General features: G+C 34.0%; 1 pseudogene; it reads right to left on the reverse strand.

The window, feature by feature from the left end:
* Nucleotides 1-3,872: 3,872 nt before the first annotated feature.
* LOC142609175 (syntaxin-51-like) lies at nt 3,873-7,122 on the reverse strand (annotated as a pseudogene).
* Between the last annotated feature and the right edge of the window lie 1,920 nt (nt 7,123-9,042).

Genomic DNA, 9,042 nt, shown 5'->3' on the forward strand with positions numbered 1-9,042 from the left:
TATATAGGTCAATGGCCAGAAAAAGTGATTATTGTCTTATATTTTGGTCACAACCAGTCCAAAGCCCGGAAAATGAGGATCATAGTAGGTTGACAGTCAACGTAAGATGTAGTCATCTTATTATGAATGGATCCTAACCTCTTTTAAGCAAACCATATTAACTTTCCCGCTACGCAAAAATAACGGGGGAATGTGCAGATTAGGCATGTGGATGCATGAATATAGTAAGTTAGGCATAGTTTGAAACTATGTAGGAAAATAGCAACTCGAGTTTTTGAAACTCGAGATTTACATAATAAATCGAGTTTCAAAAACTCGCTTTATGCTCGCTTTGGGCTTGCTGAGGTGGAAAAATGCCACCTGGATCTCGAGTTTTATAAACTCGAGTTTTAAGTCTACCTAAACTCGAGTTTTATAAACTCGAGTTTAATTATATATCTTATTATAAATGATGTAGTATTAAGAACGGCCTTGTCAAAGCACATAATGTACATATGCCAACCAAAAAAGCATAATCTACATATTGAGGATGGTCATAGTCATCAAAACCAAAGATGGAAACAAGGGCATCATAGACATTGAAACATTAAGACAGTGAAATAAATTAGAATGAAAAAAGCTATGAACAGTAACTATCATGTCAATCTAACTTGCCAGGCAAATGGCAAGCTATCCATAGAGTCTCTATAAACTACAGCATTATTATGGCATGATTTAAGGATGTATCAATTAACCCACTCACATGCCAGTACAAAATTTAAATGTTCAATTCTATTTCACATTAACTACTATGATCCCGCCAATGAGCTCTAGCTCAATTGGCACCTCCTTCCCTTGTAAGTGCTAGGTGGAGGGTTCAAGACCCTCGTAACTTAACAAAAAAAAAAAAAAGACTCCTGATCCCAAAATATCTTTTTGCTTATATGAAGTCCATAAGTAGAGAAAAAAAAAATCTTATTAAAAGTCCTGTAAGACACGGCTTATACATATAACTAAATCTCCATCAATACCTTTTCAGATTTCAGTATCCTTGTGCAATAGATATAATCATTATGTCCATTACCAAATGATTTATTGTGTTTTCAAATCGTCTTATAATTGTGTTTAGTCAAATATGCTCAACTTCTCCTTATTAATGATTAAGGCGGGAAAATTAGGCCTTGAAGTGGAAGATTCCAGGTAATGCATTTCTACGCCCCATTTTGCATATTGCAAATGGTCGTATGTCAACCTAAAGATAAAAGAATATATTATGAACTCAGAATGTAGCAAACAATTAAGAAAAAATTTTCCTTTTCTTTTTTACTAGAAAAATGACTCAAAACAGTCAGTACCATTCATTCACACTAGAAAGCATATCAATATAGCTTTCAAAATTTTAACTACACACAAACTGATAGTTAAAATTAATGAAACCATCTGGACCAACTTCATAGATACACCCAATTAGTTTCAAAGCTTGTAAGAGACAATTTCACAAACAGCTTCCATGCAATAAAAATCAACATTTGAACTAACTTAAAACAGACACCTACTACCAAACCCATACAAATTCTTGCATTTTATGTCCAAATAAAGCAGTAACACAGATGACAACCCATAAGCATAGAAGAAGACTAGCAAATGGAACCAACAAGAACTAAAGGAGAGGGGAAAAAGAATGTTACTTGCTGCAAGAAGTTGAAGTTGGGTTGCTGGCTGGCAACGATGGTTTTGGATAGGTGGATACCATGAAATGGAGAGAAGGGAGAGAGGCTTACCGGCGGTGTTACGGCGGACCGGCGGTCGGTGTAGCAGCGGTCGGTGTAGCAGCGGTCGGTGTAGCAGCAGCTGAGAAGCGAGAGAGAGAGGGTTCTGAAAGAGGAGAAAGAGCGTTTCAAAGTGACAGATTGAGAGAGAGCGTTTGAGAGACTGAGAGTTGAGAGATTGAGAGTACTGAGAGTTGAGAGACTGAGAGTTGAGAGATTGAGAGTACTGAGAGTACTGAGAGTTGAGAGACTGAGAGTTGAGAGATTGAGAGTACTGAGAGTTGAGAGTGTTTCAGTTACGCGTTTGAAAGGTAAAGTGGGGGAAAATTGTGTGGATTTCGAGTCTTATAAACTCGATTTCTACGTGGCTAAATTCCGACAAACCCAATAACTCGAGTTTTACAATCTCGATTTTTAATACATATTTCGAGTCTTATAAACTCGATTTCTACGTGGCTAAATTCCTCCAGGTGGAAACTTTGTCCACGTAATCGAAGAACAAACACGACAACTCGAGTTTTAAAAACTCGAGTTTTAATAAATCTCGAGTTTCTAAAACTCGAGTTGTTAGTTTCCCACATACTTTCCAAACCCAGCCAACTAACGAAATCATTTGCACAGTAACGTTATTTGGAAAGGATGTTCTATATTTCCTAGAAGCAATCGTTAAAATAAGAAGGGGGAAAAAAACAAAATCAAATAAAACAAAAGAAACAAACAAAAAAAGTAAAGAAAAAAAAAAGTCATCATCTGGCATTAAAAGTTGATCGCCTCTTTAATCACCTCTTTGAATCTATCATCATCAAGCCACCCAAACTTCGTAACACGACAAAGTAGTTTAATTAGGGATCCAACCACAAAAGGCTCCAACTCAGGTCCCTCTACAGGATAGAAGCCAGTCCTAGAAATTTCCTCCACAAGATATACAAATGCATAAATATCCACAAGCAAACAAGAATATTACAAATATCAAGACAAAACTGCACAAAAAAACCAATGAATCTCAAACCAACTATAGATGTTTAACCAATTAATCCAGATTGCCCACATATATTCTTCTTCACTATTCTATCTATGAGATAAGACTACCACATTCACAACAAAAATCGACAACACAGTCATTAAATCCAACCACGTAGTTTATTGATTAATAGAACCACACGATTCGAATTCACTAATCAGAAAGACGGTTTCTAAGTTGTAAAATGCACAGGCTCTGTATTCAAAATTAAAAAGGAAGAGTTCTGAGAGAGAGAGAGAGAGAGAGAGAGAGAGAGAGTATAAATAAATAATGAAGCAAATAGCAAGTTTGTAAGTTTTACAGTTACCCCCACAAACCACAGAATCTATGCTGAAGATGCCCTTTAAGATTAACCCCTATACTCTCTTTTTTTCTTGAATAAGCCCTCAGTATTTATTTTCATCATCTCAGTAAAATATAAATAAATATATAAAAATTTTATATAATTTTATTAAGTTTATTTACAGAATGAAATTTATTAAAATATTAAAAGTTTAGTAAAAAGGATAAACATATAAAATTAAAAAATAAAATAAACAAATTCCTAACTTCTTGTCCTTATGATGCGTATTCAATCTTTAATGGATTTTTTAACGTGCGAACAAAAAAATAAAATAACATTTCTTCCCACTATTATTTTGTATTCTTTTTCTAAAAAGATAAAACAAAATATAAAAAAAAGGAAACACTCAAAAGTAAATTTTCAATTATCATAAATCTATTAGTTATATAATTTTACAAAGTAAGAAAATAAAATAAATTTTTTTTGAGGGCATGCTATTTGTTAGCGACTAGAAACTCACACCATAGATAACATCTGGTTTGGTCAAATTTTAGAGCGAGACAGGTAAATCAAAATAAAAATTTACTCATGTTTTATACAAATTCTAATATTAGTATCCAAGACAAAGGACAACGAGTCTTGTTTTTCAATTTTGTTTAAGAAGTCTACACAACCTATTTTCTCAGATTATTTTAATACCAAAAAATTGATGCTAGTACTTTAACATTGTTACGCCCTATGCTCAATTTCTGGAGGTCAAAGCATTAAAAAGTTGGATGCTTTGGCACAAAGCAAAGTAAACACGGCCATGCACAGGGACTCAAGGTTGATAAGAGTGCAACAATAGTAACGGTGAAACCTCTAGGTGGGAATCCGGTGAGTCCACATGTTGGTCCAAGTTATCATAAATATTGTAAAAGAAAGAAGAACATAAAGTTATGAGGCTGCAGAAGTCATAAGCACAAATAGGATGGTGAACATCAGGAAAAGGAAAAAAATAGAGAACACATCAGTAAAAGACCCAACCAAAAGCCTAGTATGTAGGTTAAGTTCCTCATTGACAGCCAATGCAATGTGTTTTAAATTTGTTACTGTCTCCTCCAAATTTTCAAAATCTTCTTCTGTTTCTGCTTCGAATGATAGTATGTAACACAGAATGCAAATGTAGATACTCTAATCCAAGAAGCATAAAAGTTTCAAGTAAGAACCACACACCTTTTATAATTTGCCGGTGAAAACCAACAAGACCATGCATGTCAAAACCAATTGTTCTATTCATTATGTCACCCTGCTTTAAATTAGGCCCAAGCAAGCAATCTCTATTGTTGAAGCTGGACATATTAAAAGTTGCAACCATCTAGTTGACTTTGGAACGCAAATGTTTTAGCATGTCTTGTCGCAGATTCATCTCTTTTCCAGTTCTCTTCATCAGCAGAGGCAAGCTTTAATGAGGTTGTCAGGATAACGGTTAGTTAAGTGAATCTTTTCTATCAATATAAGCTTTTGAGAGAATCGGTAATTAATCAAAGTCAAGGTGAAAACAGAAAAAGAACAATTTGAATCTCATAGAAAAGAAGGTAACTGTTGCCTTACAAAAATTACTTACCTACAATTACATGTTGGACTCATTTAAATATTGTATGAATATAAATTAAAATTAAAATCCTAAACCATTAAATTTTCAATAAATTTTCAACACTTTATATACTTTGGTGAACTCAAACTTTCAAACCTGATACCAGAAAACATGAATTTTGATATGACACTGGAGGAACACCGCATAAACCAACCACTGCAGGAACGCATCATGTAGACAACAACAGCACGTATGCAAGGACTTATGACAAGAGTAAGAGATGCACTGCAGTCCATCAAGAGCTTGGAATTAAAACTTTTAAAATACACTTACCAAAGCAAGAACATAATGAAGTCTTTCTCCATTTCTAAGAAAAAATCGTAAGTTTACCGTCAAAAGAGAGCCTGCACATTGAGATATTATCAGCAACAGAATTAACGTGAGGTTTTATGGTAATAGTAAGTAGATTGTTGGGCGCGGGGGGGGGACGGAGGTCATTGCAGAAAGAATGGAGGGAGTAATATAGTGATCACAGTAGTATGAGCAGTGGTGTGAATGGAGAAGGCAAGCAATAGTTGGTCATAGTGGTTCAATGCGTAACTCCCTTTTGCTACACAAATGTGGTTATCAGAGCAAAGATTCTAATAATGAGCAAGACAGTATAATTGGTAATATTTCTGAGACAGCATCTAACAGTTATTTTCTGCTTTCCATGGTATTTTCTGAATTTCCCTCACAGCAGAAAATAACAAGTAATTTGCGTTTAAATAGATGAAATCAACATCTGGAAATTTGGACAAGAGAAACTATTAAACATGCATCCCAAGGTAACAAACATACTTCAATCAATTAGTTGTGTACAAGCGCCACAGGCTCAAGTTTGAAAATAGCATGACCTCATATGGTGATAGGTACCAGTTATATCTATCACACAGAAATGGAATGAACGTAGTTCTACGAGGAAACTAGGCCTCCTAGATTAGAATTGTAGAGAAAGAGAGAGAGAGAGAGAGAGAGAGAGAGAACAACAAGGAAGAAGACAATCTGCTTAACATTTTCATTGATACCCTTTACATTCCTTTACAGCTGTTTATATACAATCACTCAGTACAATCTGACATTCCGTTATTCCCTAACTAACTCAAACTGCCCTTGGTGGTGTACAACAGCTAACTAACTGCTTACATCCGCTTCATCAGCACCTCCTCTGACAAACCCAACTAAAAGATGATAACTAAACCAACTAACTGATGATTTTAACTACTGCTATACTGTTGCAACACTTATCATATAGCGTCAATTTCCTCAATGACCAATAATGGCCAGTTTGGAATGAGAACATGCGTCTCAAGCAAACAAACATACTTGAATCAACCTCTAGAAATTGCACCAATTTCCGGCCAACTCTACTCCACTCGCCCAAAATCCAAACTAGCCCTAACAGAACAGCAACTAGTGTATTAGTGTTCAACTATACATTAAACAGAATCCTTTTAAAACTGAGGAACCCTTACAACTTGCACCTACATTTCACGTCTTATGCTCTGTTTTTTTAACCTTAAAGATTAGCTAATGTATGTTTCCATTAGAAACATGGAAGTACATGAAACAATTTCTTTTGTGATGTGACTCAAGACACGTTACAGCTTATTCTCCTATAATGATACAAATTCCACTAGAAAACTTACATTGGCTGCATATTAGAAAGCATTGACAGAAGTAACTCCAGAGTCTCAAGTTTGGTCCATAATATTGTCATCTTTCCCCAAGCAGTTGACAAATGACGCCATGTTTCTGGTCCAGATGAAGACAGTGAACTACTTCCAGCAATCATACCTTTGATATCCTCAGCTAATTTTGACACTTCATTGAATCCTCGCATCCATGAATCAGAAGCAGATGTCATTGCAGTTGAACCAAAAAAGCATTGTCAGGTAATTGAGAATTTAATCATTTAGCTCTACCCAAAAGCATAAATTGTTAGGTAATTATGAACTTAATCATTTAACTATTACTCTAACAATCCTCCCACGTGTATGTAGGGGATTTAAACTTTTTAAATTTTTTAAATGAGGTAGAGTGGGGAATTACCATAATAAATTACCACTTGTCCTAACAACATAAGCTACTAGGAAATGAAATGGTTAGATTATTTATTTAACCATTATTCTAACAGCATGAATGTGGTCATCTAAAAAAAATTCTCTAAGGAAACAGAAATTATTAGCACCTTTGGTAGGAGGGACACTATAAATAAATTTTTATTAAAAGGGCAGTTGAGTTGGAGGAGAGCAAATAAAACACAATAACAAGGATGGAAGAGAGCTGGAGGGAAACTATTCTTTTAAAATTTGAATTTAAAAAACCAGCCTAAAAATTGCTATCATTATGCTGATAAAACTGGTCTGGAATTCCAAAGGAAAGCACTACTTAATAAAGGTATAAAATGACAAAATAACAAGGGCAGAAATTCTTCATCATACTATATGGCAGATAGTGAATAAAAACGTTAGCGGGTACAGAAAATAGAGGACACTAGGACAAAATGTTAGCAACATGAGAAAAGCATCAGTAGAAGTATACACAATTAGAAATGAGAGGCATTCACCTATGACATTCAGATCTGGATGGTTTTACTATAGCATTATTTCAATGCTGTTCGAGCATGGTGAAAAATGACATTATGGAGAGAAGAACAAGAAATGATAAAAATGCCCCAGTACTAATCTCATCTGAACTATCATCAACCAATGTCCCCATAATATCAAAAGATAAAAATTCAAGGATAGTGAAAGAGACAGTACCTAACACTTGCTACCATTTTTTTTTTTTTTTTTTGAGATTGGGGGGGGGGGGGTGATCAATAAAAAAAATCTGATATTCAATCAAAAAAAAAATTTTAAAGAAAAAAAAAATACGAATATAACTTACTAATATAAAAATCAGTGTATTACCATCACTTTAAGTTGGTGCATTGAAGTTAGAGATATCTGGAAAACCTGAAAAAGTGACTGATCATTGATAGAAATAGCTATCTTATGTTGATGCATAGAAGGCAATCCAGAATTGGGCTGACAATTGATGAACCAAGATGCAAGATGACATATTTGTAATCAAAACATTGACCAAGAATCATTATCTATTATGGAAAAAAGAAGAAGATTTTAACTAAAAGAATTTATACTAAAATCTGATCAGCAATTAAACCCATGACCCAAACTAAAGAGAAAACAAGCTGCTCGTTCAAACAGAAAGATAACAAGAAGATACGTTCACAGTCAAATGGAACTCTGCCTGTGTGATATTCTTAGTGTCCTAATCTTTATACACAGCTGGTACCAAGTCCAAAGAAAAGTGGTTGGTGCAGTAAATTGATAGCTAGAATAAAACTAGTCAAAATGCATGAATGAGAATGTGAGAGAGTAATTTAACTCAAGAGAGTATATCCTTCACCGCGATATAATGATAGGAAAAGATATATATAGTCAACCATATATAGTTAGGATTAATACTTGGTCAAGTTGAGTTGAACTGAAACTGTAATAAAATGACTTCTATCAAATGGTATAAGGGGAACATCAAGACTATAACCAAGTAAGCAACCAAAATTCATCTTCATTATTATTTTCAGTAACATTAAGAACTACCTTGTCAAAGTAAAGCCCAGCTATCACCTCAACACATTCATTTGACAAACTGGCTACAACTGAAAATAGAGGACATTAAGTGCCCAATTCTAGAAGAAAAATTATCACATAACAGAAGATAGGACACAGTTAGTTCTTTGGAAATTCAAGCAATCCAACACTCTCAATCAGTCAAGAACAGCAAACCAGATGAAAAGACAAGGACCCAATGAATATCAGATAAGGTGCAGATTGGATTTTGGACGACGAATCGGCCAAAGGAGGATCTGACCAACTCCTTTCAATAGATTTACATTGCTCAAAGCAATCTGCTTCCTCAATTAAAAGATCACATACATATCTATGCTTGCAAACGAATACACATACATACACACATAAAGGTATCGAATAAATTTATTAAAATATTAAAAGTTTAGTAAAAAGGTTAAACATATCAAAATAAAATAAACTGCTAACTTCTTGTTCATATGACGCTTATTCAATCTTTAATGGGTTTTATCGTGCAAACAAAAAAAATTAATAATTTCTCCAACTTTTTTTTTTGTATCCTTTTTTATGAAAGGAAAAAAAAAACACTCAAAAACAAAATTTATCTACCAGTCATATAATTCTACAAAATATAAAATAAAGTTAAATCACTTAAAAAAAAAAAAAAAAACTAACTAACTACTAAGTCTGGATTTAGATTAGTTATTTGTTAGCAAGTGGAGACTCACACCATAGATAACATCTAGTTTGGTAAAATTTTAGAGCAAGAGAGGTAAATT

The sequence above is a fragment of the Castanea sativa genome, chromosome 9 (genome assembly GCF_040712315.1).
Source record: "Castanea sativa cultivar Marrone di Chiusa Pesio chromosome 9, ASM4071231v1".
NCBI lineage: Eukaryota > Viridiplantae > Streptophyta > Magnoliopsida > Fagales > Fagaceae > Castanea > Castanea sativa.